This window comes from Corvus moneduloides, chromosome 9 (genome assembly GCF_009650955.1).
Source record: "Corvus moneduloides isolate bCorMon1 chromosome 9, bCorMon1.pri, whole genome shotgun sequence".
Lineage (NCBI taxonomy): Eukaryota > Metazoa > Chordata > Aves > Passeriformes > Corvidae > Corvus > Corvus moneduloides.
Window position 1 is genome coordinate 10641569 of NC_045484.1, and position 27484 is coordinate 10669052.

The window sequence follows — 27484 nt, forward strand, 5'->3', positions numbered from 1 at the left end:
TTTTCTGTTGACAGCAAAATGACCTTTGCTTCGTATGTTTATTTGCCTCATTTTCCCTTCTCTCAATACGCAAAGATTTCAACATGAAACCAATGTAATTTTCTGTAATTTAATTTTAAATAATATATAAATAGATTTATGTTTACGTTGTAAATTAGACTTATAATATTGGCAGCAAAAATTAAGGAGCTGACTGATGGAAAGAAAAAAACAACGTCTTCCTTTCCTTGTTTTGTCCTAGTTCCTTCCTTCCTCTGCCAACAATCACAACTCTTTCTTCAAAGGGAACACACAGCCAAAGCCTGACTTTTCAGTTTTTCTTTTGCACTGAGCAAGCTGAAGCATAAGTCCAGACCCTTGTTTGCTAGACTCCAATGACACGTGCCAATAGGGTTCCTTAAATTACATCTCCACTGGTCTAAGTAAAAGAGAAAACATTAAACAAAAAAGTCTCTTTCCTGACAGTTTAAAACACAAATACCAAAATATTTAGCTTCCCTTTTGCAAAACCCAAGGACAGTGTGGCCCAAATGAACAGGAATCACGGCCTGGGAAGTGTCAGACTTCCGGCCCTCAGGTCTGTTTTGGAATACGGAGTGGATCTACCTTTTGGTGGGCTGCCAAACGCTGAAATGACCAGAAATTGACAGGTAATAGGGTGATGACGCTGAAATATGGCAGGACTGAGATGTCTGTCTAATTTGCAATCGAAGGCAATGTTTCAAATTTTCTATTTGCAATCAAAGGCAATGTTTCAAATTTTCTTCTTCCCATTAGAGATGGGTTCCCATGACATGGGTTTGGTCCTCATGGACACCTCCCACAGGCATAAAGCACCAAAGGGTTTTTAGGATTGGGGCAATGGAATGTTTTCTCTAGGGCACTGTGCCACATCATAGCGCTTTGCTGTTGATTAAAATCAGTCTTATTCCCTATTCCCAGAGCTGTTGGGCTCTTAACTCCAGACATCACCTTTGACTCCGTGTTGCCAACTAAATTAAGAAGACAAGAAAGGTGAGAAGTGTCTGTAGTATTTGCAAATGTGAATAAGTGATTGTAACGATATTTTTCTCCCTGTACGTGGCTTTTATTTGTTACGTTTTATTGATTTCTGCTTTTTGAGTATCTGAATGCAGGCAATATTCAGTACTACAGATTCATAAGGCAGCCAAATAATCACTGGTTAAAATATGCCCACAAAATTCCTCTTCAGTCCAAATAATTTTCTCTCCAAACATTTATCCCTTTCATTTGACAGAGCAAATCTTTTATTCTGCTGCATTTGGTCACGAGGAGTGTAAGAAGAAAACAATTAAATTGTGAGTTGCGTTAGCTAGCAAATGTCTTCCTTTTCTGTTTTTCATATAAACACAAACTTGTGACTGTCAATTTGGATCATAAGGGAAATTGGAACTCTACTGGAAGTATGGAACGGCACATCCTAAAAATAGAAGTGCAACAGGTATTCCCATCAGCTGGTCATGGTCTTACCCATTCCCTTACCTGAGTGAAATGATCTGGCAATGTTACTTTGCAAGAGATATTTAGAGAAAGACAAAGCAGAGAAGGAAAAAACACAGTAGAAATGTATGGGATGAGCAGGAGGAAGTAAATGGAAATGCTGATTTTTAGATTTTCTAGTTCTCTGACTGTTTGCACCCAAAAGTGGACAACTTGCCAGGAAAATATGATTGCTAGCTCTAATTATTCAAATATTTGTGAGGAATGCTGATTATATAACCACCCTAAGAGTCTGAAAGAGCACATTTCTTTGAACTGTGCAGCTGAGATGCGCTGGTTAAACAATAATAGTAATTAATATAATTTGCTAAAAAAAAAGACATTCATCCACTAGTGTATTTTACATTAGCAAAGGAAAATTTGCAATATCCTACAATCACAGGATACTAAATAAACAGTAAACAACTGTATTCCAGTTTTCACAAGCTGGAAAGTCAAAGCACAAAAATGTGAAGCTGGCCACACTTTGAAGGCAGTTCCAGGAAAAAAAAAATAAATCAGGATCACTTTGTTATTTTTGTCTTGTGGTAACACTCAGAAGTTCTTTTTCTGAGACAGCACCCCCATCAAGAATACATTAGAAATATGCATAACTTCACATGATGCACAGGATAAGTAAATAGTTCTCAGCACACCTAAATAAACATCTTTGAAAATTTCAGTCTGAGAGGTCAACTAATGGTAGGAAGCTATTTTTCTTCTCAATCTTTCTTTATTTTATTCCCACCTAACAGGATACTATAGCTTATGACATATGGTCCCTTAAATTAGGCACTCCAAACCTTGTTCGTTCATCTCTGTGTGTGGAGCCAAGTTGTCTATTAATAGGAAAATCCTTGCCCTGGAAAAATGTGTATGCACCAGTCTCTGCATGGGGGAAATGAAGGATATGCTACAATAGGGAATAAAATTAATTTATTATCTATTACGGAAAGAACCACTCTAATGTAACACTGCCAAACAAAGTGGAGAAGTGCTGTTAAACCTTTATGTTTCAGAGGTATGGTACATTTAGCAACTTGATGTCTGTGTTATCCCGCATGCTGACTTTCCAGAGTCATCTCCAAGTTGTAACGGATAACCTCTCTTTGGCTACCAGAGCCCAGAGAGGCATAAACTGAGACCACCAGCTAAGACATTATGTAATTGCTGTGCATATGAGCACTGAATGACCTCAGGTGCTGTGTTTCAATGAAAAGATTTAGCCAAAACCAAGAAGAGTTACATGTAAAAAGGATTTGCTAGTATGTCATTTTTTCTTTTATAAAACTAGAAATTTTAAAGGAACACTACAATGAAAGTGCTGACACAAAACACTATTATTAGAAATATCTAATAAAATTCCCACCTTCCCATGCAACATGCTTAGTGTAAGTTTAAAAAAAAAATCATTAAAAATAATTGTCTTGTGGAAGTGAGTTATAGAACTTACTGTGGAAATGAGTTATAGAACTTAGTGATTATTACTGTGCAAGAATTAATAGATATGTACGTAATCACCAAGCTCTCTTGATTATTTCAATAGCCATTCCTCTGCTTTTGAAAAATGCAATTTTACAGCATGATTCTATACATCATAGCACTGCAGAGATCATTTGCCTAGCCCATCACTTTGGCTGTCAAATGTAACACTCTTTTTCTATCAGATATAAGCAGCTTGTCTTCACCTTCAAAGCCTGCACCTCATCCTACCTATCATCTCTCATGCAGGATGAAGAAATCACTTCTTTCACTGATTAGCCCATGATGCCAGCCTCCTTCATTGACTTCTTAGATTTTCAGTCACTCAGTTTGAAGCTTTATCCCACGCCATTCCTTACATTTGGAAAGTGCTTCTTCAGACATCTGTAAAGCTACCTCTTTATCTTCCTTCTAATCCTGTCTGTGAGGTTCCCCTGCCATTATGCCTTCAAAAGAAGTTTCAGAGTTTGGACTGAATTTTCCTAGTTATAATGAGCTGTTCCCAAAAAAAAGATTTCTGGATCAGCTTCAAATGGAGCACTCCCAAAGATCTGAAGGTTGGTATTTCCTACTCAGATGCTGCACTGTCAATTCCGTATGGTTACCAGTGCCACATTTTTCGGAGGATGTTTGCTTTGTATTGGGCACCAATACATTTCCATTTGAAAACACAGGATGAATATAAGGGTGATCTGTCTGGATTGTAGGAGTGACGTGTCTGAAACAAGGGATAACCTAGAGGGCGTCTTGGTCTTTTCCTTCATATGGCAAGTATAAGATACTATTTATATTGATTAAATGAAATAGTCTTCCTGCTGCTGGACACAGGCATAGGAAATTGTGCTGTAGAATTATGTGGAAGGACTGATGGACATTTTTAGTTTTGGTGACCAGTTTGGGGGCAGCTGGGGGCAGGATATTGCCTAAGGCTTGTTCAAACTTCTGTTGTGGGAAGAACGAGTAGTCATGGGAAGCAGTGTATTGCACTGGGTCACCATCTCAGAAGAGAACATTTTGCTTTGAAGCAATAACATTTGCAGCCTGTGGCCTTGAACATGTTTGCTGTTGTGTTGTGTTTGTATTCCCATCTCCAGTAGCAGTGACTCAGGACCAAGTCATCCCTTTATGGGAATTATCTACGAAGGAAACTGGAAACTCCATGGCATCTCTCTGTCGTCTTTCCCTCCAGATGGTGCCTCCAAATCCCTTCTGAAGGCAATTGTGTAAACCAGCATGTAAGTAAGTTCTGTTGGTTTTGATCTAAGTATCTCTAGTTATGGTGAAGATTTTGTTTCAGGATGCTGGAAAGGTGCCTTCCTCCTCCTCTCCCTCACCTGTGGCTCCTAGCACTCAGCCCCAGCCACCAGAGCACTCCCATGTCTCCTGAAAAGGCAGGAGGTGACAGTCTACCCAAACTCCCCAATTCAGGTTTTCTTGAGCCTCCTTTCTACAAGGTTTTCATCCCCCAATCCATCAGCATTTCCCACTGCTGCAGGACCAGCAGGCTCCTCCATTACTCTGCATGCAGACACTCAGAGAAACCTTGAGAGCCCTCCATCACTGCAGAGCAGTTGGACTCACGTCTCAGGCTGGCTAAAATCTTCTGAAAAGTACTGTAGTGCTCAGGTGATTAAACTATCTTCCAAAGAAGCACGGACTAGATCCAATTTGAAAATCTTTAACATACGAGGTAATCATTTTTAAAACACTCTTTTAGATTGTCTTTCTAAAATTTGTCAGGAGTGGATCTGCACTTTTAGAAAGTCAGGCACCAATGGGATGTAGATAGCAAGGCATAGTCTTGGTCAGAATTTCAGACTGAAAACACCCACAGAGTTGTGCAGATTTTTCAGAAACTGAAATCGCTTCCAGACTGAGCTTTTTAAAATAAGTTTCAGCATAAAACTATTTTTGTAGCCAAACTATAAACCTCTGAAAATAAGAGTTTATGTGGAAAGGCTGAAGCTTTACTTACAGCACTGGTAATGTCTATAGCACTTGATGATTTGATGTTGAAGGCTATTAATTCCAAAAACAACTCTCATGGAAGAAGCTGAACTTTGGAGGTCAATGAGATCTCAGAGGAAGCTGGACTGAAAACTGAGAAAAGCTGATTTTGTCCATGTAAATCAATTGTTACTGTTTCCTGTCTGAGAAAAAATTTAATGCAAATACTAAGGATTTATGAACAGGAAAAGGGAGAACCTCTAAAGGTCTTGTAAGAAGTGATTAATAACAATGTTATTTTTTTAGATAATGCTATTTTAAAACTATGTTCAAAAGCCGTGCTGATGGTTTAAGCAAAGAATAAACTATGTTCACTTATGTGCCCTGGTTTAAAGTTTGTGGTCAATGTTAAGTTGTGATACTGTAATTGCAAAACACTGTTCTTCTTTCAGCAGAAATTAGGACAATTAACAGAGAATACACAAAAATTTTCAGTAAGACAGCCCAGAAGACTTGAAAAAAAATTTTTGAATTGTATTTTGAGGCAAAAATATGTCTGGCAGATCTATTTTGAGGGGAGCTGCAAGATCATGAGGCTGCATTAGGCAGAAGTCTTCCAGTGTAGCGTGAGAAGCTCGCTCCTTAGTTTCTACCAGGGATAACCAGAACCCCTAATGCTATTAAGCCCATGTGACTTAATTCCCTAGGAAGTCATCACATTATAGTTCCCCAAATGGTCAAGACTCTGACATAGGGCTTGAATGGCTTCCTGTCATTGGAACTGAAGAATGCTTGAAAACAAAGCAATAAATCCTCTCCCTTGCTACAGACAAGTAAATGAGAGCAACTCTTTTGGGAGGCTGAAAGCAGAATGTAGGCAAGGAAGGCTATTTTGTGCATTGACTAAAGGTTTTTGGTTAGGCTTCAGGTTCCTTACCAATCTAAGTAACAGGATCCTACTTTGTCTCTTATCAGTTTAAGAAATGTTAAGATTTTTGGAGCAATTACAACAGACAAATTCATCTGTCAATTAAAATAATAGTGATTGAGGTATTTTGAAATTTGTCTGCTTCTACTGAATTCATGCAAGTAAATTACTAGCAATTGAAGCTATGTGTGTGGGTGATCCTACTAATTAATCACAGCCAGCAACTAGTGTGTCTTATTTAATGCATTTTCTTAATCTTGTATTGTTATTTTGATTATTCCAGAAAAACCGAGAATTAAAAAAAAAATACAAAATGTTTCTATGCAGAAAAAAACAAATCCTATTTAAATGGCAGCATGAACAAACTAGTACTTATGCAAGGTTGTACAGGGGCACTATCCAGCCAGTCTCATGGGATGTTCTACACAGCATTCCCAATGTCATGTGCTCCAAAGCCCATCCCATACAAAATGGTGCACATGGCAGAGGAAGCACAGTACATCTATTCTTTCCCTCCTTCATGAAATGTGGATGGGACAATAACTGAGTAAAATGAACTGTGAATATTGAGCACAAGGAGGAAGATATTAATCCAAGATATTAATCCTGAAAGTGATTGGTAAATATTTTGGAGATGTCTCAGTAACCTATGAAGAGAACACAGGTGATTCTGCTCCTGTAGACGTTCTCTCTGAGCTGCTAAAAGTGCCACTTGTACAATGTGGTCAGTGGTACCACTTGTCTCAGTGCCACTAGTACAAAGTCAAGCCTTACTTTCCCATGTTACTGCTTTTTAAAAAATAACAGCATTAAAGTAAAGAAATGTTTATGTGAATCCAAAAGGAAAGTTAATTTTGTGAGACTGTTAGAGCTACAAATTATATCAGGGCACCACAAATTATGCACTTTCACAAAGCATAACACTGTTTGAACAATGGAATTAATCCTTTTGGTTACTTTAACTCAAATGTTTAGGATACACTTTTGTTATTTTAAATTTTGAAGTTTAAGACTTTTTCTTCAGTGAAAGAAAAGAGATTTCAGTGTGTCAGAAGAAATCCCCTCTGAATGAAAACATAGCTTCCAAACCAGTTCCCCTCTTGGACAATATTCCTGCTCTCCTAATCCTCTGAATGGCAGACTGAAAGTAGAGTAACATGAATCTTGGCAAACCAGTATTTCCCCAGATGGATTCTGAGCCATTATGGACAGATATATAATTTTTACATTCCACTAAAGCCAATAAACAAAACTGTCAGGATGGCTTATCTTCTAGCAGTCTTACAAGCAAAGAAAAATTTTCCATCATCAAAATCATTGTAGCAGTGCAAACTTTCCAGATTGTGCTACAGCAGCTGTGGCAGTGCAAAGATCTGCCTCGCACCTTGAACTTCTTCAGCCACCTGTGAGCAAAGCTTCCTTTCAATAAAACGGGGATAATCTGTCTGTCTCTTTCAAAAGGGCTATGGCATTGGGCCCTGGTGCTGCACAGAGTATTTTGAGAAGTACAGGTCTGTATTGATGATCCCTTTTTAGTTTCTGAAATCTGGAATCTCAGTCAACCAGGTTGCAGTGATGGAGAGAGCATAAGTACCATGCACACTGGTGACCACAAAATGGATGTATCTATTCTTGATGTATATTTGACACATAAGTTTGGAACTGTATTTTTTAGTAACTAGTAATAGGGAAAACAATAGAAGAGCGAATATCAGAATGCTTAATCATGTATAGTAAGTTTAAATAACTGATTATACCCAAATTAGGACTAAAATGGTGTGCAAATAGCATCTATCTCAATGCTGATACTGGCACACATCTAAGTACACCATTTGGGATTCTATCACCACTACTTTTCCTAACATACCTGATACCTAACAAGACAAAATAATTAAATATTTGGAATAAGAATGGAAGCACAATAGAGAAGAGTTATTTATAAGCAAGTGAGATTGGGGCAGTATTCTGTGGCATCTGTTGTACTTTTGATTAATGTAAAGGAAATGAGGGTATGTTCAAATTATATGCTCACTGCTATAGAACTTTTCAAAGACCTTTTTTGTTTTGTTAACTCTGTTGTACACCCAGGGTTAGTATGAATTTAGTGTTTGGATACCATAGTGTGCTCAGTGTCTCAGACTGGCTTCTGTACGAATTCCTGCCAAGCAACAATTTCATAGCTTTTTTTTTTTTCCTATGCCACAAAACTGTTCATTTTGTGCCATTCCTTTGTTTTTAGTACATAACATCACTCAGAGTACATATCTTTCAGCACTTTATGATGACAGTGCTCAGGCAACTCATGGAAAAACAAAAGAAAAATCAGAAAACATTTCAGGACTTGAAAACATAGCTGGAGATACCCAGAGACAGATGTATCTAAGAACCAGAAAATAAATGTGACATATGCAAATGAAAAAGTTTAAGCTGTTCCTCTGCAACTGTTTGACTTGCACTTTGTTACTTGTTATTATTTTCTACAAAACATTCACTTGAAAGAATTTTAGAAAAAGTATTGATGCTTAATAAGCTAATTCACAATAATCACACGACTAAGGTTGCATATAGAAGGTGCAGGAAACACCCATCCTATAAAGACAGATGTAATTTACTCATCCAAATTAGTGCTTCACTAGTAATGTCATGAAGAGATGAAAATTTCTGAGACTACATTTAATCTTTTATTCATCAGGAATGTTTTGGGTCAGCTTAAACAGGAAAGACTTTCTGGAAAGATAATAAATGAATTTGAATTAAAATTTTATAAATAAAACCTTGTTTTACAGAACAAATACAAGAGATTCTGTCAGAAGCCTTCTCTACAGAAAGATGGACTTCTGTCTCATGGCTGTTAAATAAGAGAAAAATTATTGTTAATGCCATAGGTTCTCAGCGCTAAAATAATGCCTAATACTCTTTTCTAGTGATAATTTTTTTAAATCAAAAGAAGCACCTTTTTGGCATTTTCTGTTTGCAATCAAATTCTCTGTGGTAGTCTTTATGGTGACCTTTGCACTAGAGAAGAGATGCTAAAATCATTAAAACTGATATTGCCACATAAGAGAATACAACTGTTCAATAGGAACCCATTTGAATATGTTTCTTGTGATTTTTTTCTCCCCTCAGAGTAAAGCAATAGCATAATACCCAGCTGCATGATAATATTGGCAAGCAAGGCCATGAATTTCAACTGCAAACCCTAAACACTGAATGTGCTGTGCTTTTTAAAGAAATCCCCTTTTGTATGAGATATGTAATACCCTTTTGTCCTGGAGCAGTTGGCATAATAATAGTTTTCTTTACTTATTCATTGTCATGTGATGGAGCTGCAAAGTGAGCTACACAGTAACAGCATAAAAGACAATTTTCCATTTTTCTCTAATTTTTCAGAAATTTTCTTGTCTTTTAAATGTAAATACTTCTAACTATCTTCAGAAAAGATATCTAGTTATTAACATTTCAGACCTAATTGTTACTTTTCTTAAATCCTACCTAACTATTTGTGCTTTTCTTTTTCATAAGAAACAGGAACATTATTTCCTTTGCATTCACTCCTGAAGAGCCTCAAGCATACTGGGAAAATTGGGCATATGATCAACTGGTGTAAATCAGAATAACTCTATTCAAAATATCTCTCAAGAGTTTAACAGTAGAACTACTTGATCAGAGAAGCCAAGCAAAATTTATGTTATTAACTGTATAATTTATATCAGAGTTGTGCATGTGTTATACTGTGCCACTGAGCTAAAAGGTAATCTCAGAGTGAAGAGCCACCTTAAAAACTAGATATCTAGGATACATCTGACACTAAATATAAAATGAAATTTTAGAAATTTTCTGATGAGATTGCCCATGTAAAATTTTTTTAAGATTCCTTTTGGGCTCTTTGATGTATTCTAGTCTGGGTAGTAAGTAAGGAGTATTTCCCAAAGGAGATACAATTACATTGAAGTGGAGTTCAATCTTATCCACAATGAAATTTAAGAGGAAGACTAAAGCCAGAGGAAGTTCCTCAACTAATGTACAATAGACTAGCCATTATTCTAACTGCTGCTATCAAAGGATTTTTCCTTTGAAATCAGCAGAATTATGCCAAATTACTCTAGTTGTGACTTTGGCCATAAAATTACACATAGTTTTGAACCTCTGGCCTGTAACCACGGCAAAGGGACCATTTCCAGGCAACTCCTGACAAGTAACGAAGGAAAGCAATGCTATTACCCATTATCTCAAATTCAGAGTGCAGAGAGGGTTCACAATCTTACTCAAAAACATTTAGAGGCTCGTAAATTGAAAAAAGGTCAAAACCTACTGGGTTAGATTATTTTGGAGAAGTTCACAAGGTGGATAAACATATAACAATACATGATCAGATCTGAGCAATGCAAAGAATAGCCAGGTAGAAAATAAAGGCTCCAGAGCCCCAGTAAATCTTTTTATAGCTCCACATGTTAAAATAGAAACTATTAGACACAGACACCCTTCAAAAGTTAGATTAATAAATCAGCATATCACTTATGAAGCAACCATATATTACTGTTTTCTAAAATATCTAAGATCTGTCTTTGCCAAACAGTGCAACAAGAAATGTCCACAGCTCCAACCGGTAGAAATTAATACCATAGACAGAAATACTATCACTGAAGCCATGGAGGAAGATGCAGACTCCAGGTAAGACAGTACTATAATGGTTATGTGTACTGTAAAGCTTTTAATCTGGACTCTCACAATTGAGCCATGGGGTTCTATCCTCTGAGAAATAAGAGTTGCTTTTTTATCAGTTGGATACCAGATACCCTTAATGCACTGCAGGCTGAGCAACATGTTACACTCTATCTCAGTGGTAGTGAAATATATTAGCTTAGACCATTCTCTTTGCCTAAGGAAACTGAAAAAAAGTATTTCAGGAGCAAAAAGTTCAGTGGAGCTTTCTGAAATATTTTACTAGAAAGGTATAGCCTATCCTTATTATGTCATTCATTATAAGGCACCCTGAGTTTATTCGGGAGTAAGTTCTTGTGACTCATAGTCATCATACACCTGTCCTTGAGATACAGCCCTTTCATCCAATTTTCTTGTTCCACTCCCCACATTTCTGGGGTTCTGTGATTTTTTTTCTGCTTCCTAACAGATGTATCAAGAACCTTATGTGCTCACCACTTTCTTTTTTAATTTCTTAGAAGTGTTGAAGTTTTTGTTCACAGAATACTACATGAGAATTACATTTTTCTGTTAAAAAAAACCCCACAACTTTGCAAAGATGTCATTTTTATGTGACTATTTTAAAGAGATGCAGATGGCAAAAAATTGGAGGAATCAGCTATGGGGTTTGTTTGATTTTCTGAAACAACTGTTGCTTAGTTTGTGAGGTAATGAAGTCTCTACTAAAAGCAATACATTCACTTTTTTTCTATTAATAATCCTCCTTCAGATGATTTGCTAAATCCATCCAGGTATTACACGGTACAAACTTTTTCTGATACTTTGATACAAGTAATTTTTATTACGTGGGAAGTGGAAGTCCATTCCTGATAAGCATCATTCAGTTAGATCCTGATACTGTGCACTTGGACTTGGAAAAACAAATCTTCCCTTGTGCTAGCTGCAGTGGATAGTGTTGCAAGGAAATGACAGATTAGGACAAATTTACTTCTATTCTCTTTCTGTGACAACTCAGTAAGAATAAGATGCACTTTCAAGTAAACTAGGCTTTTGCAATATTTTGTGGCATCTGTACATGAAAATGCAGAATTCATCCCAAATAGTCTTCTGGTGATTTAGTCACTGAGAAAGAGTCCCAAACAGTCAAGACCTGAGTCTTAATGAAATTAAAAGTTTGTAAAATGTTCTTTGATTAAATGTGCTTTAAAACAAATGATTTATTCTCACGTGTTGGCATGTCTTTATTGGCACCATTTATTTACTTTTTATAGGAGTGAGAGCATGACTACTTTTATGCCAGCACATTTGATTGTGTACGACTTACTTACACTTACAGGGATCTATTGTTACTTTTAAGGAAAAATAAAATTTCTGTAGAGTGTTTAGTTAACTCTCTGTTGAAGTTAAACAAGACATATCTTTGGAAGTCTCTTAAAGGATTATTTCTAATGGCACCATTGGGACCCTTGCTTTGCTTATAAAAATATATGTGAATTTATAAAGGATAATGATACAATTATCCCAGAATAGCTTCAGGAAAAGCCATCATACCTCTTTCAGAGGAGGTGCACAGCTATGGATAGCAGCAAATGTTACTGTTCCATGGGCAGACTGGCTTTTATTTTCAATGTGAGACATATTCTCCTACGACTTTCAAGGGTTAAAATTAATTCCCTTTAAATCAAGATTTTGTATTTCCTAAGTGGAATTAGTCCTTATTCATATGGGTACAAGACAAAGAATATTCTCAGCCAGGATTTTAATATTGCCAGTGATGAATATATGAATGCTTGAGGTCTCTCAGAATTCTTAGATCTTTGAGAGACAGACTCTCAAAGTCTGTCCCAATTTAATCCAAGAAATTGCAAACTCGGTCTCATTGTAACAAAAGAAAATATATTCATGGGCCTTTTTTTCTTTTCTAGATCAGGAGTTCTGTCCTCTACATTCCCACTAAAGCTTTTCTGCAAAGTCCTTATAGAGATGAATAAACCTTGTTAAAACTTAATTACATGTTGTACTAAAAACACATCTGGAAATTACATTTCTCACAAGTTGGTGTTCAATTGTTAACAGTTATTTCTGTTGACTCCCCAATGAGCTGCTTATGAAGATGGAGGGACTCTCAGATGGGCAGAACTGAAGCTTGAGCTGAAGAGGGTCTTTAAAAGATCCTCAGTTCTCCCAGCATCTTTGTGTATATAAACCTGGAGTCTGGTTGTCCTTCTTTACACCTGGTCCCAAGCATGAATTACTGTAACAGCATCTCCCCTGACAGTGAAGTGCTCCCTCAATAGATGTGAGCTTATTGTCTGGGTACTGTTGCTAGGAAAAGCAGCTGATCAGGGGGCCAGCACAGCAGCCAGTTGATGTAATACATGCTTGATAAATCTCTTATCAGAGTCTTGCACGCTTCCAGGAACGCTCACAATTCAGCTGGATTTATCAATATGAAAAAAGCCTCATTCTTTCTTCATTGCACTCACCTGTTGGAAGCTGGCCCCACAGAGCTGGGTTTTAAAGCTTGAAATCATCACTGTCACCTCCTGCTATTCCTGCCCATCACACAGTGGCCGAGGATGCAGCAAAGGAAATGCCATGTCAGGGAGTGTTTTCCCTCTGAAGCTGTTCGTTGACGTGAGCAAGGCAGAGTGCTTTGAGCTGCTGTTCTCCAGCCCTGCACTCCTTTGAAGGCCTCTCAGGTGCTCCCTGCAGTGAACCATCTCATTCAGGGCAGAAACAGAGGAAAACAGGCCATCAGAATTGAAGTGGGGACAAGTCTTTGGCATAACGTTGAACTGCAATTTTCTCTTCCCAAGCTTTCAATAGGGGACAACATTCAAAGAAGAGGAGAAGGAGGAGTATTTTATTTAGCCACCAGATAATTTTGATCAATGCTATTTAAGAATATGAAAACAAATTAAATTCCTTAATTTTTATAAAAAACTCCCATGTTAATTATTATTAAGCAAATCATGTCATTTCCTTCAATTCCTTATGCAGCAAAGAGCTTACATCAGTCAAAAGGGAGTATTTCTTTAATAAAAGACATTCTTTAACAAAAATTACATTCTTTTCTCTATATTGCCAAGAAAGATGACCAAAGGAAAGCCTTTAATCTTGGAGAAAAATCTAAGAAAAGTGTTTACTAGATATATTAGTGGCCTGCTGATCCATGATTAAGCATCACTGCTCCTTTTTGCAGCTGTTGTGTAAACTGCAGATTAGCTCTCAGATACCTTTCAGAAAGGATTTGACGGATGGCACTGGGTTGTCCTATCAGCCCCTACACCCTTAAATTGAGTGATTACTGAAGCAAAGGGGTGGCACCCCCTCAGCTAACACTCTGGCACACTCTATACACCTTGGCACTTTTTGGCCTTTCAAATGTTTTTTCAAAGCCTTGGCCATCGGGGTGCAATTCAAAATACCCCATTACGTGCACCCTTCTGAGATGGAGGGATCATCAAGGGGATACTGCTGTACTGAAGATCTGAGCAATTGCACACTTTTAAAATTTGACTGGAGTGATACTGGGATAAGTCATTTTGTAAGGATGTGAACGATGTGAAAAGGACGAGGTGATGTGCTGATTACCCTCAAATAAGTGAAGCTTTCCTGTGTGCAAGAAGTTCTACAAAGCCTTCCAAAATCTAGTTATATAGATTTTAACAACTGCCAGTGCAAACTTTATAAATTGAAAGACTCTGGGCATATTTGCCCATGCACATGTTTGTATCCTCACGTCTTTGATTTATTGAACCACCAGTCTGCTGCTAATAGAATAATTATTGGCCTGATTCTTTTTTTTGGGGGGTGGGGAGGGAGAGGAGGGTTGTTTGGTTTTTTGTTTTATCAAATACATCTATCTCAGTTGTGAAAAGTTGACTGGAACAAGCAAGAACTGTGGAATATTTGGGCTTACAAATAGCTTCATCAAAAAGTATCACTATTGTATCGATTTTATCAGGACAATTTTGTAACTTGGAAGATCCTTTGTAACCTTAAGAAGGTTCACAGAGTACAGCAGGGGACAGGGCAGAGGAGATCAAGTAGAAAGTGAGATGCACACTACACTTGGGGAGGCTATAGCAGCTGGGCATTGCATTCTGCTGATTTGCAAAGAAACCAGTTTATACATCAGCTTAAAGATAACTTGGTCATCTGTCACAGCGCATCATCTTCCTGCAAATTTACTTTGTCCTTTCTTTTCTCTTACAGTCCCTGACCATTGAACTGCTGTGGTTTAATTGTGCAAAACTGGGGTTCAAGATTCAAGGTATTGCTCAGATTGTTCTGCAGTAAACACTTCTGATTCAGCAGTCTCAGCAGGAGGGAGCCCATGGATGCCAAACTAACCCCATCTCTGCAGCCAGTTGGGCCATCACATGAAAACAGGATTCTTGCTTCTGGATCACTCAGACAGCTCTGTTGTTCACGTGATTTTTTGGATATGTGACTGCTCTACTTGTCTTTGATTTCCCATTTATACTTCTTGCTAATTTTTTCATGGCTTGCAGAAGACATTAGTTTTATGTCTTCTCTGCCCTTGCTGTCCCCACTCACATAAAAGCTTCACCACAATATGCCCTTTTATACCTTAGTCATTCTTGCTTACTGCTCTACAAAGGGCATAGCTGATCCTGGGAAGTCTTTTTCTGTGGCATGCTGATGTATTGTGCTTAATGTATTATCAACAATGACAGAGCTGCCTCAGGCAACTCCAGCAACACAGAAAGCATAGGGGGTTTTATACAACAGTTCTTTTGAAAACAAGTGTATATAGCCCACGCAGAAAACTTTCTCCCTTTGGTTTCCTGCAGGTCGAAGCAGCAGTTGATGCTACACGGAAAGACAAGCCAAGGAGACCTTGCTCAGGTAAATCAAACCTGAAAGCAGAGGTAACTATGCTGGAGTTTATTTGTGCTGTCCATTTGTGTAACACTGCAGGAGCTTCATGCAGCACATACAGAAAGCAAGTTCTAGAAGGGACCCAAAAGGGCAACCCTGCTCTCATTTCCAGGGCTGTGCTGTAAGGTCCACTCCTGCTACTGCATTTGCATGAGAAAGCAAAAAAGCCTTGTTGTAAGGCTGCACGTGCTAATTAGTTCAGGGAAATAGGCATTTAGAAAAACTTCACATTCCTTGCACACAGTGCAGGTCATCTTGCATTTACATTTGTGCTCTTACAGTTGCAAGATGTCTCAAGTCTGAGACAGGGATGCTGTCCCAAACAGATTTTTAAATTTTTTTTATTTTTAAAAAGTCCAGAGTGAGTGTTTTTCTTGACAAAGTGTTGGTAGTTCTGTAATTCTGGACATTAGGAGTGCTAGCATAAATCCCATACATATGTTTCTAAATGAAGAGTCCAAAATAACCTTATACTCTGATCACAGTATAAAGAATTATTCACGATTCAGAAAGAAACCAATCTTTCAGTGAGTTTCACTTAATTTAGAAGCTTGTAATGAATAGGAATTTTTAATCTGTTTGAAATCGCCTTTCAAACTGAGCTCTAGCTATAACCAATCCTTCTGACTAGCTGGGTATAGTTGAAATGCCAACAGCTAGAAATACAAGTGCACAGTGCTCTTCTGTCCTCACAATAAACTTGAAATCTCTGTATTTTGGAACTCAGCCAGAAATGTTCTTGCATGCCTTCTCCTCTCCTGACTTCAGCTGTCATAGTGAGCCCCAGCAGCACACAGGAAAGCATCTTGGTTTTCCATCAGACTCCATTTTGATATATCAGGGAGACGAAGAATAGGGTTTTTTGAAACATATGGAGTGCTGCATGTGTTTTTTGTCTGTATTTCTACTATGCCATGTGTACATATCACCATCTAGGAAACTGGTACAGACATTTTTGGAGCTAAGGGAAAGGGGGAGGTTTATGAATTACATCTTTTTCAGAAAAGAGACCATGCAGAATGCTGCTCAAATTGCTCACAGGGCTGAGAGAGGTATTTGGTAGGCCACTGCTGCATGGCAGAAGCATTCCTCCCAAATTGTGGACAAAGCTTATACTTAGAAAATTACACAGTAAGAATAAATCTGCAGCTGACCATTTAATCCATTTGAATATTTTTTACAATGCCTGTCCTACTACCATGGTGAAGAGAGGCAAACTCAGGCACTGCAGTGGGAGAGAGCAGTGTTTAACAGGACAGAAAAGAACTGCATGCCACCAGCCACGTATTTTCTCTCTACTTGTTTGGTGGGTGGGGAGTGCCCTCTTGTTTCTGTTTCTTTTACCCCTGAGCTCAGAAGTCAGCATGAGCAGCAACAGGCCTTCACAAATGTGCTAAGGAGGAACCTCTTGGGTTGGCTTCTCAACACGCCTAATCTTTTGCTGACAAATTGGTGTCAGGGCCAGAACTTAATGAAGTCTTCAGAGAAAATTTTTCAGCAAATCAGGGGATCTCAAAGGTGTGGACTTGCAGTAAAACCAGTGCAATACAATTTATCTACTTTTACTTGTCTTTTGAAAGGCTGAAAGTTTAGCTTTGCAGCAAATTGTAAAATCAACTTTCAAGCTGCGTCCACTTTATTATTTTTCAGGTTTCCTTACATTCCAAAAAAAGAGGCCAGAACAGTAGCTTGGAGTAATTTGAAGTTTATCTCCCACTTATACCTTCAGTCTTGTAAACTTCTTGAGCATCTCTGTTACACCGCTCAAGAAAATTACCTGCACAAAGCTGTCCGAACACATGTACGGAATGTATGCAGACAGACAAACAGTATGTCTGTGATTCCATTTCCCTCTGCACTGTGGAGCTGGATTCATGTCACCAGGTAGGTGCCACCCTTTTTCCAGAAGAGCAGTAACAAAATTTGCTTCCCTGTCTGTTGAAGAAACTCAGGAGACACCATGTCTTCCCAAAGCACTTAGTTTCCAGTGCTGGACTGATGTTTCTGTCACCACAGAGGGCTTCCGATGCTTGAGTAGGACCATTTATGGGATTGGCTTGTGTACTGCAGAACTGTTTTGCTTCCTTCAGTCAGATGTAGGCAGGACAAGAAAATGGGCAGCACCTTACTGTGCTGTTCAAGATCAGGACAATAGTTGTAGAAATAGGGCTGTCTAAGTAAGTTGTTTTCCTGAGCATTATCAATTTAGAGGGAAAATATAAACAGTGTCTTCATTCTGGAGAAATTAGCGTAAACTTGCCACCTTTGGTTTTTTCTACTGAAAAATATGTGGGCAGAAACGTTTTCCTTAATTCTAGGAGCCAAGGGGTTTTTCTCCATTTGAAAACAACAAGGTTTCAAAGGAATTGGTAGCACTAATCTCTTGGTAGAAAAACACCTTTACTAAAAACCACAGGCCCATTGGCCATCTCAGTCTATAGACCAGGAACTGAATGCACAACTAAAATCAGTAACTTCTTGTCTGATAGAATAATATATATATAAGGAAACAGAAGTTCCATATGCTGCTGCTGAGCCAAGAGCTGGGGGGCAGCATTGCCCTCACAGCACCCCAGAAATCAGGCTGGTTGCTCTGGCTCTGAAAGACGGGCCTCAGCTGGCCAGAATCAGTAGGAAGTGCAGATTCGCTTGTATAAATGCAGGCACTAATCTTTGAAAGTTGCTGCTCTGAACTGCCTCATTTGCACCAGCAGTAAAACAAGGCAATAGAGTTAGTCCTGGCTGGTGAGGAGACATGAGTCCTACATGTAAGTCCAGCTCTGTTACTGAAAGTGTTACTTGCTCAGATGTGAAGGGAGAAAGGCTTAATTCCTGCTCATACCTCTTGTTTAACTTACATAAATGCACAGTGGGTGTTTGGAAATCACCTTTACTAGATGTATTTTCTGTCTTGCCAAATTTCACGTTGTAATGAACAGTCAAGAAATCCAGACATGCTCTGTTACACTGAGACTATTTTAAAGTGGCAGATGTTCTGGTACACTCTCAGGACAGGACATTTCTGTATCTTTGGTATTGCTTCATTGTTTAATGTCAAGGAATTTGATTTTCTCAACATCATTGGGCAAATTTTATGAAACAGGTAGTTGGATACAAGTAAATATTAATGCACAGCACCAATTCCTTTCTTCTGATTCCTGTTCTGGTTTTATACATAGGACCTGTGCAAGTAGATTTTTACATTAAACAGATTCCTTCTTTGAAAGCTTACTTAGCTTTCAAATTTAGATTTGAAAAAACATAGAAGGAATGAAATTAAATGTTTCTTTTGGATAGCACACTGACAAAGGAAAGGAAATCCCTTGCTGCAGGATATTGCAGTCACAGGTCATGACTGTTTAAGCAGGAGTTACTGCCATCCAGAGGAGAAAAGCCATAAGCTGTCCTATTTCATTATTTTTTAAGCATAGATAGGTAAACCTAAATTGTTGATTCCGTTTATTTCACATTAAGGAATCAAAGAATAGAGAAATATTATAAATGTACCCAGAGGTATCTGTGGGGTTTTTTGATGTAGGTATTTATGAAACGAAGTTCAGAGCAACACTGGGAAAGCACTGTGAAAAACACATCCACGGATGAAAAAATACCAGGTCAAAGCCAAATTTATTTTCCTCTCTTCATTTAAGATATTTAAGGAATAGATTTCAGAAATACCTGTGCTAGGTTTCAAGCTTTGTACACAGTCCAAAAAGTGGAAAGGAGACGTCTATCCTGTGCCACTCGCATCCCAGGCCTCTGGTGACACACAGGCAGAGGGTGTCCCTTGTCACAGGGAGCTCGGTGAGACACGAGTGGGGATGCTGGCAGGGCTGGGCATCCTCCCTGCAGGGCACAGGGCAGTGCCGGCCTGGGAGGTGGCGAAGGCACCCAGGACCCCCAGGGTCTGCTAAATCAGGAGACTGGGAGATGTTGTGGGCTGAAGGGATTTTTCACAACTCTTAATAACCGAACTAGGAGAAAAAGTCTGTGTGTCCAGCTCCAAAGAAAAGGTCCCTCCCTCTTCAATCTCCCTTTCCCCCAAAACCAACAAAAACACTGTAGAAAACAAGGAATAAGGGATTTGGGCGGAAAGGGGGGAATGGGAAGTTCAGCATGTCCCTGAAGGCAAAAAAAATAAAAGTTCTGAGCTGAAGGAGAAAAGAAAATCTGAGGGGAAAAAAAATTTGAATTTAGTGCTTTTTTTGGACAGTCCATGTCCAATCACGAACTGTAAGAAATCCAAGAATGGCAGTTCATTTTGCGCAAAGACCAATAATGAAAATCCTCCCAGGACAGGTCTTTTTAAATATCTTATAGGAATTGTAGTTCAGGATCCTTCTAAACTTTATTGCTTCAATATCTTTTTTCTTCATCGGGAATTAACCTCCAGGTGCTCGTGTCTCTCCTTAGTCCATGCAGGATGCGAGAGGCGGATGCAGCCATTCCCCATTCCCGGCTGTTCACGGGCGCGGGCAGCGACCGCTTCCTGAGGGGGCCGAGCCGGGCAGGCAGCGCCCCCTACCGGCCGCGCCGCTCCTGGCTCCGCTCTCGCGGCGGGACGGGACCCGCGCTGTGCCTCAGGTGCCGGGCCAGTGCGGGCCGCAGGTACCGGGCCAGTGCGGGCCGCAGGTGCCGGGCCAGTGCGGGCCGCAGGTGCCGGGCCAAGGCGGGCCGCAGGTACCGGGCCAGTGCGGGCCGCAGGTGCCGGGCCAGTGCGGGCCGCAGGTTTGTGTCCGAAGTGAAGCAAAAGCTCGGCCAAGGCGTGTGGGCGTGTGCTCGCCCGTACCGGCGCAGAGCTGGGGAAGCGCGGCTTTGGCCGAAGCCGTGGCGTCACAGCGGAGGCGGGAGACGGCTGAATTCCCGGACTAAAGCTGCAGCACATTTGCCATTGTGCTGCTGGGCAGCGGCGTCTCCTCCAAATGATCATCAGAAGGAAGGGGTACTCCAGGAGGGAAGATTTCCCCATCGGAGGTTAATTCTCTTGAGTTTTAGACCATCTCTTAAGACACCTACTTCTCTTTCCCGGTCAGATTTTACCCACAGGGGTAGCAAACATCTACCCCAGGGAGCAGAGCAGAGCCCAAATCCTCTGGGAATGCAACCATCTATTATCAGAGGTATCCTCATGCTTCATATGTGAACACGGTGCCCAACCTTGTTAAACAAATTAATTCTTCCCTCAAGGGGCTCTGCTTAATGGAGGGATTTCCAGAAGGCCCCAAGCCTAAGACCCGTGATATGCTTGCCCTAGCCCCAGATTTATTTGTTGAGGTAGGAGGGAGGTCAAAAGCACTGAGCCTTCCATTTCAGTAAGTTATGTGCCTGATGGCCTGCTGTAGGAAGAACTATTGATCTCTTCTTATAACTCCTGTTAAGAGTCCTGTACATATCGACAATCCTGGAACACCCCACATTTAAACACTAGGAGTGCCAAAGACAACCAAGCAAGCAAACTTTCCTTCTGACAAGGTATTTCTGGTTCTATTCTTTCCAACAACATGTAAGAAAGCTGAAGTTTTACTAGTTTACACCCATTCAAAGTTATAAAATATTCCAAGATATTGGTTTAGGATTTTTAAACAAGTTATGTTTCCTTCTCCTTCTGTATAATGCTGAAACTTGAGGGGAAGGGGGAGCCTCTCCATTACTAAATAGTTTTTTGTCAATAACACTCATAGTCCATTAAAAAGTCCATCAGAATACCCTATTGATTTCACTCAACTACCCAGCCCACAGAAATTTAATGAAGTTGGTAGTGAGACAGGACAAGCCCCCGGGTTTTTGCTGCTTTACCAGTTACCTTCACTATAGCATCATGTCCTCTCCAGCTTCATCACAAGATGATTTATTTCAATGGCATGTGAGGAGCAATTGCCCTTAGAGGCAACAGATAACCTTAGAACAGCATCATCCAAGAAAAGCAGAGCACAAATCACTAACTATTGTTTCCAATTAGAAAAAAAAAAAAAAAAAAGCATCAGGAAGAGCCATGTTTTACAGAGCTAAAATTATGTATTATTTCATGTGGTCTATTTTTTAAACATTATAATCCAAATAAAACAAAACTGAATTTAGAAATCTGTTTTAAAACCTGAAAGAAGCACTGCTGAGATGTAAGGAGGTGTATGGGCCAGTACCCAAAATATTGGATATAAGTTTCCACCACATTCATCAAACCAAATCCATGTAAACTTTGAATAAGTTTGGCAAGAGCCATAGTGGTTTTGTTTTTACTGCCATATAAAGGAAGAAGTCCCTTGTGAATTGGATATCCCTTTGTAATAGGCAATATCACTGTGGTAAAATGTGTTTATATGTCTTAAGACAATCAGGAATTGAGACAATTCTTTGAAGACAGTTTATGGTAATAATTTCATGACTGTTTGTTAAGCTGCCTGGTCTGCATAGCTGCCTACGTGGGTGGGTGCCAATGAAAGCAGCAGTATTAGGTGCTGCCAAATGAAATCATCACCTGTTTTCGTGCCCCTTCCCAAAGCCTGCTCCTCACAGGCAGCCTTCGGCACATAAACAAACGGATGAATCATCTTGCCAGCTCAGAGGGTGACAGTGAAATTAGAGTCCTTCTCTGCTCAATGCAGCAGTTTAGTCATTTGAGACAGGAAATCACTTTGTGTTGGGAAGCAGTACTGGGTCAATCTCAACCAGTTTCTAGAGCAGTGGAGGGCTCAGGTTGCAGCAGGAACAATGTGATTATGACGGGCAGGAGGCAGAATAGGAGAAGTTCCAGCAAAAACTCCATAGAATGTAATAGCAAATGTTGCTGTTGGTGTAGATCTTTAATGTGTAGGTAATTCAAAAAAATATACCAAGATTCATTCTACAAATCCAATAAGCTCCTAGAGCTGTTTCTATAGAATTCTATTCAATGTGGTAGGATTTTCCTATACAAATACTTGTCTGTGCCCTGCATCAATCACCCTGAGCATAGTTCTACAGAAGTATCTGCACAAATAATGATGTAAAGGAGGAGATACAGAGAAGCAGAAGTTCTTTTTCTCTCCCACCTTCATCAGCTGCAATATCTCACTATCAGTGAAAGCTGGCAGAGGGACAAGTGACAAGTTGCCAAAAGATAAGGAAGGCACAGACTGCTGAGGAGCACTTTGGGAAGTATCTCCTGTGAAGGATCTGCACCAGAGCTGACTTTGATTCCTCTTTGTCAAGGCAGAGGCTAAACTTTGGAGTGGTGTCAAGTCTATTTTTATGATACTAAGATCTCCCTGGAAATTTATGAGACTCTCTCTTTGGATTTAAATTATCTCTTCAGGAAGTGTGGGTTATAGATCAGTCATTTTAAGCCAGCTGACCTCAGTCAACTTCAGTGACAGGTAACCTCAACTTAAAGTGAAAGGATCCCTAGGGTCAGTGGTTTCTGCTGAAGGACGTGTGTGTGTGTGTATGTGTGCACTATCAGAATACTCAAATAAGAGACATATGATGCAAAGTGAGGGCATTTCCTTGCAGACACAAACCACTAAACTGATGTAAGAACCCTTGACATTTAATTCCAGAACCATTAACGCTTCCCAAATGGTCCAGAATTAAGTGGAACTAAATTCAATAGTGAATCCCACTTTATATGATGATACAAGGCACAATAGAAGTTACCTGTTGAGTGATAAAGGAGCTAACCAGTATTTGAGACATTTGGGTTACTCATAGCAGACTTTAAAAATGGCCTGAAAAGGTGCTGCCTTTTGTACAGCTCATTATAATTCACCTGTAGAGCTTCATCATTTTCATATCCATTTCACATGCAAGAACTTCCATGTCAAGCTGTAACACTTGCCTCAAATATTCAGGGTGGGTTCATTAAATTCCCAACAGCAGTCAAGGGTGAAAAAGCCACTTGTCAAGCTCAGCCTGCTCATCGATCCACCTGCAGCTCTCCTGTGTGTCTGACGGGCAAGGAAGTGTTCCAGTGTTTCCAGTGTCTTTGCAAGGCTATTGCCAAGCAGCAAAGTCCCAGGAATGTTAGAGAGATTGTGGAAGGCAGTAAACCACACAGTGCATTTCTGGAGTGAGTTTTCTAAGTAGTTCATGATTTTAAAAACTCAAATCTCCATCCACATTGCAATTTAAGCATTTGTAGCTGTTCTGAACAAGGGAGAAATTAGGCAATGCTGGATTCTATTACAGGAGAGTTCTTTGATGCCCTTTTCAAACACTATCCAGATACTCCATCTGAAGCTTTCATTTAGAGTAAATACTACAAAAATCAGCTATCTGAAAGAAATTAAAAGGATGGAACATATTCCTGGCTGTTAGACATCTGAGAAATCCAGAAGTGGATGATGCCAAACTATCTGTCATATGTGTCCTTTAGCCTTATTCTCCTGAATGAAATGTGGTTACCACAAAGGATATTTGCAATTGAGAAGGAGAGATCAACTAGATTTGGCTTTCCTGAATGTGGCCTGTCTCTTAGCAAGTGTTTTGCAGTTTCTATTACAAATTTGAAGGAAAGGTTTTCTCATTAACAATTGTCAGGTTACATTTTCAGCACGGAAAAATTAAGGATATTGGGGTAAGTTTCAAGCCACCATTTTAGAGTTTTTAGGCAAGCACTCTTGTCAACTGATTGGAATTACACCACAGGCACCCAATATACTTACGGGACCATTTACGGATGTGCTTCTATTTAACCAATCCTTGAAGTAAAAATTAAATAATCAAAGTACATTTACATACCAGATTACAAGAATATATGTTTTAGAAGCTATTATAAATACATAATTAATATAAATATATAGATATAATATTACTATATTTAAATATATAATCCCAATCTTGTAAAAAATAAGACAAAAAATTGCATTTCAGTAAAATTTAGTAACAGTAAGGGAAACTATTCTGATTTCTTTAGGTCCATTTTCAAATCATAGATAATTTAGGCTGAAAGAAACTTCTGTAGATCATCCAATCCCCTTCTCAATGCAGGTCTTATTATTTCAGGTTGCTTGTGCTGTGTCCAGTCCACTGGAACACTCCAGAGACAGAGATTCTGCAAGTTCTGCTGAATGCTGATTGCCGCAATGCATTGGTAAGAAAGCAATCCACATGCAAAAATATTCTCCACTTTTCTGAACACAATAGGAAATGTTCCACTTTCTGTCAGAGGACATTCTCACTGCACTTTATGGGTTGCATATAGTACCTTACAAGAATCAGATGACAGAACTTTGTTTATCTGGGGGGATCTAACAGGTGCCAAGAGGTGCCTCCTCCATTTAAGTTTGCATGAGCCCACTGTGGAAGGGATTAAAGTAGCTCAGGATTCAAAAGTTAGCACAGTAAGTAAAATCTTTCAGTTACTCTGAGATTTACAACTGGTTTGTTCCCTTGTTTACAAAATTACTTGGTTTTTTACCAGTTAAATCCCTCGTAGGCTTATTGGGGGGAGGATAAGAATCTGAGAATTGTCACTATCACCAATATTTTAAAGGAGTCCCTTAAAAAGTGTGCAGTGATTTGAGTCATATCTTTTAACAAATTCTGGAAGCATCACTGCTAGAGCCACTGGCAGCCCTTCCCAGTGTGCCAATCCCCTGTGAGTTCACAGCCCCTGTGCAGACCTCTGCAAAACTGGGGAGCAGAGGTTTTTCCTCATCTCTCCTGACCTGTTCTACCTCCTTCAACCTCCATCCCTCTTCTGTGCAGAGCTCAGGCCAGGAGAGCCAAGAAAGCACTTGTGAGTATTTTTGTGGTAAAGTTCTGCTTTCAGAAACATGCATCAAAGACACAGTTGATGCCTTCTGTTTTGGTCCAAGTTACTTGCAAAGGAGAGGTCTGGATCCAGACGAGTGCTGGGAGCCTCTTCTTCCATCTTCCTGGGAGACCTGGGCTGCACCAGATCAGATCCCCTGCCAGAAATGAACGTGGGGTGTTTTGTTTAAAGTGGGAAGCTGATAGTGTTGAACCCATCTATTTGAATAAACCAGCTGGCTGTCCTCTTGCCATCTCTGATGTAAATCTATACGGTATTGTGAAACTTTATTTATTTTAAGCTTGCAATATTTACTAAAGCAAACAAAAAGGGTTCTTTCTAACTTCCATAGCATTTTTTCTACTGAGCTATTCGTTGGAAAGACATGTTCATGTATAATTAAATGTGGCTTGCTTAAACCTTTGCAGTTGGTAGCTTAATATGTATTTTGTTGTGCTTTGAGTACAAAGGCTATATTATGCTTTTGTTGGCATCCTTGCTGGTTAGAATGCCAACTGCATAATTTTGTTCTCTGCTATATGTCAGAATTCAAGTGCCGAGGGCTCAACAGGTGGTGCTGGGATAAAGTTCTGGCAAATCAAATAGGTAACACGGTTATTTCTTTTGTCAAATTATAATTGAAAACAGAGACAAGTAAAATGAAACTCACATTTTCCTGGTGCAAAAGAGAGACTAGAATTAAACTCAAATCAGTTTCCATGACAAATACACATTACTACTAGAGCTTGATCTGTAAATAAACATGCAACACCTTAGTTTTGATGTAGAATGATTTGTTCCCTGTAAATTTAAACCTTAAGCATCAGTGCTTAAACAGTAACAGAAGGCCAGAGTCCTCCATGAATCTTCTGTCTTTCTTGTATGTATTTTGGAGAAAATGTGCCAAAAGTTTCAGAAAATCTTTGACAAGATTTAAATCTGGAAATTCACAGAATTTGAGACAATCTGTAATATATAACTCAAATGTTTAACATCAAGAGTTTCCTGTCATATTGTTTTCTAATCATTGCTATACCCATGCTCCCAGAAGAAAATGATATATACAGTGGAAATTCCACTGAATGTGCTGAATGAGGTGCTGCTCATTTTATACTTGACTTGGATAATGTTTATTAATCCTAAAATCATAAAATTGGGATAAAACCTTCTAGAAAAAAAATGCAACAAATCATATATGCATAGCTTGGTTTTCCAAAATTGCACATAAAAAGGCCCATGCACTTCCAGGACTATCCACTTTGCTATTGTAGCTGATATTTTTTACACCAAAATGTTTTTATTTTCCTCTGAGGACCTATTCAAATCTAATCTAAATAATCTTATCTACAGTTCCAATGATCATTGTGGTTTTATTTAGTTTTCTGTTCCTCTTCATTTAAAGACCTTTCTCCTAAACTATACATTTCTCAACTCAAAGTTTTGTTTTATCAGATCTGAACCCATCGTCCACTGGGGCAGCTTCCTGCAGTGGCCTCCAGTTCCTTAGGCTGTCACAAACATCTTTCTATCCCTTTCGAGCTCTTAGTTTATTCAAGGCACTGCCTTTGTCTGGGACCAGATGGTGCATCCTCTTCTTTCAGTAACTCATTCCATAAGTGATGAGGAACTAAGCAGCATGGAAAAGTGGTAACACATCAATCCAGAAATGTTTTTATTTGCACCTTTTGCATACCATGGTTGCTCTATTTTAGACCTGGCAGAATGCATGTTTCTCTCCCAGGCTGTGGCTGTGCTGCTGAGTGCCGGGGCTGCGGGCAGGGGATGGGACACACCTCACAGGACATGGCCTGAGAAGCTCCTGAATATGGCATCAGAAATTGCTGGACGTGACAGATCACAAGGTGACACAAATGTATATATGGTGCTGTGAGGAATTCCCAGGTGGTTAAGGAGTAGTTATGTGAGGAACAGTGGAATTTCAGAGAAAGATGGGGCTCTGTGCTGAGGTTGTTTTGGGGTTTGGGATAGTGCAAGGCCAACAGTACTCGGTAGCCATATCAGCTTACCCACACAAGGCTGAGGTCACCTTGAAATGGTATCAACAATACCAAAATTCAAATTCAACATCTACAGATGTTGAAAATGGAAAAGAGATTAACTGGATTTGTGGAGAGATAATAAGTCCATTAACCTTTTATCTGTTGCCTTTTGGCTAGTCATCAGTTTAATTTCTTCACACTTTTCAGTATGAAGATACCTGGGAACAAGAAGATATTGACTGAGAATAAAGTTCCCAGTTCAACATAACACTCTTCATAATACCACACTTAGACTGACCCTGTTACAGCTTGGTTAATGCAGGA

General features: G+C 39.3%; 1 long non-coding RNA gene across 1 annotated transcript; it reads left to right on the forward strand.

Moving 5' to 3' along the window:
* Positions 1–940: 940 nt before the first annotated feature.
* LOC116448401 lies at positions 941–26648 on the forward strand. Its single transcript, XR_004241928.1, has 8 exons — positions 941–1014; positions 3232–3539; positions 4077–4217; positions 10434–10528; positions 14741–14798; positions 15343–15397; positions 17081–17314; positions 24410–26648. It is a non-coding gene; the product is annotated as an uncharacterized LOC116448401 (long non-coding RNA).
* The last annotated feature ends 836 nt before the right edge of the window (positions 26649–27484 follow it).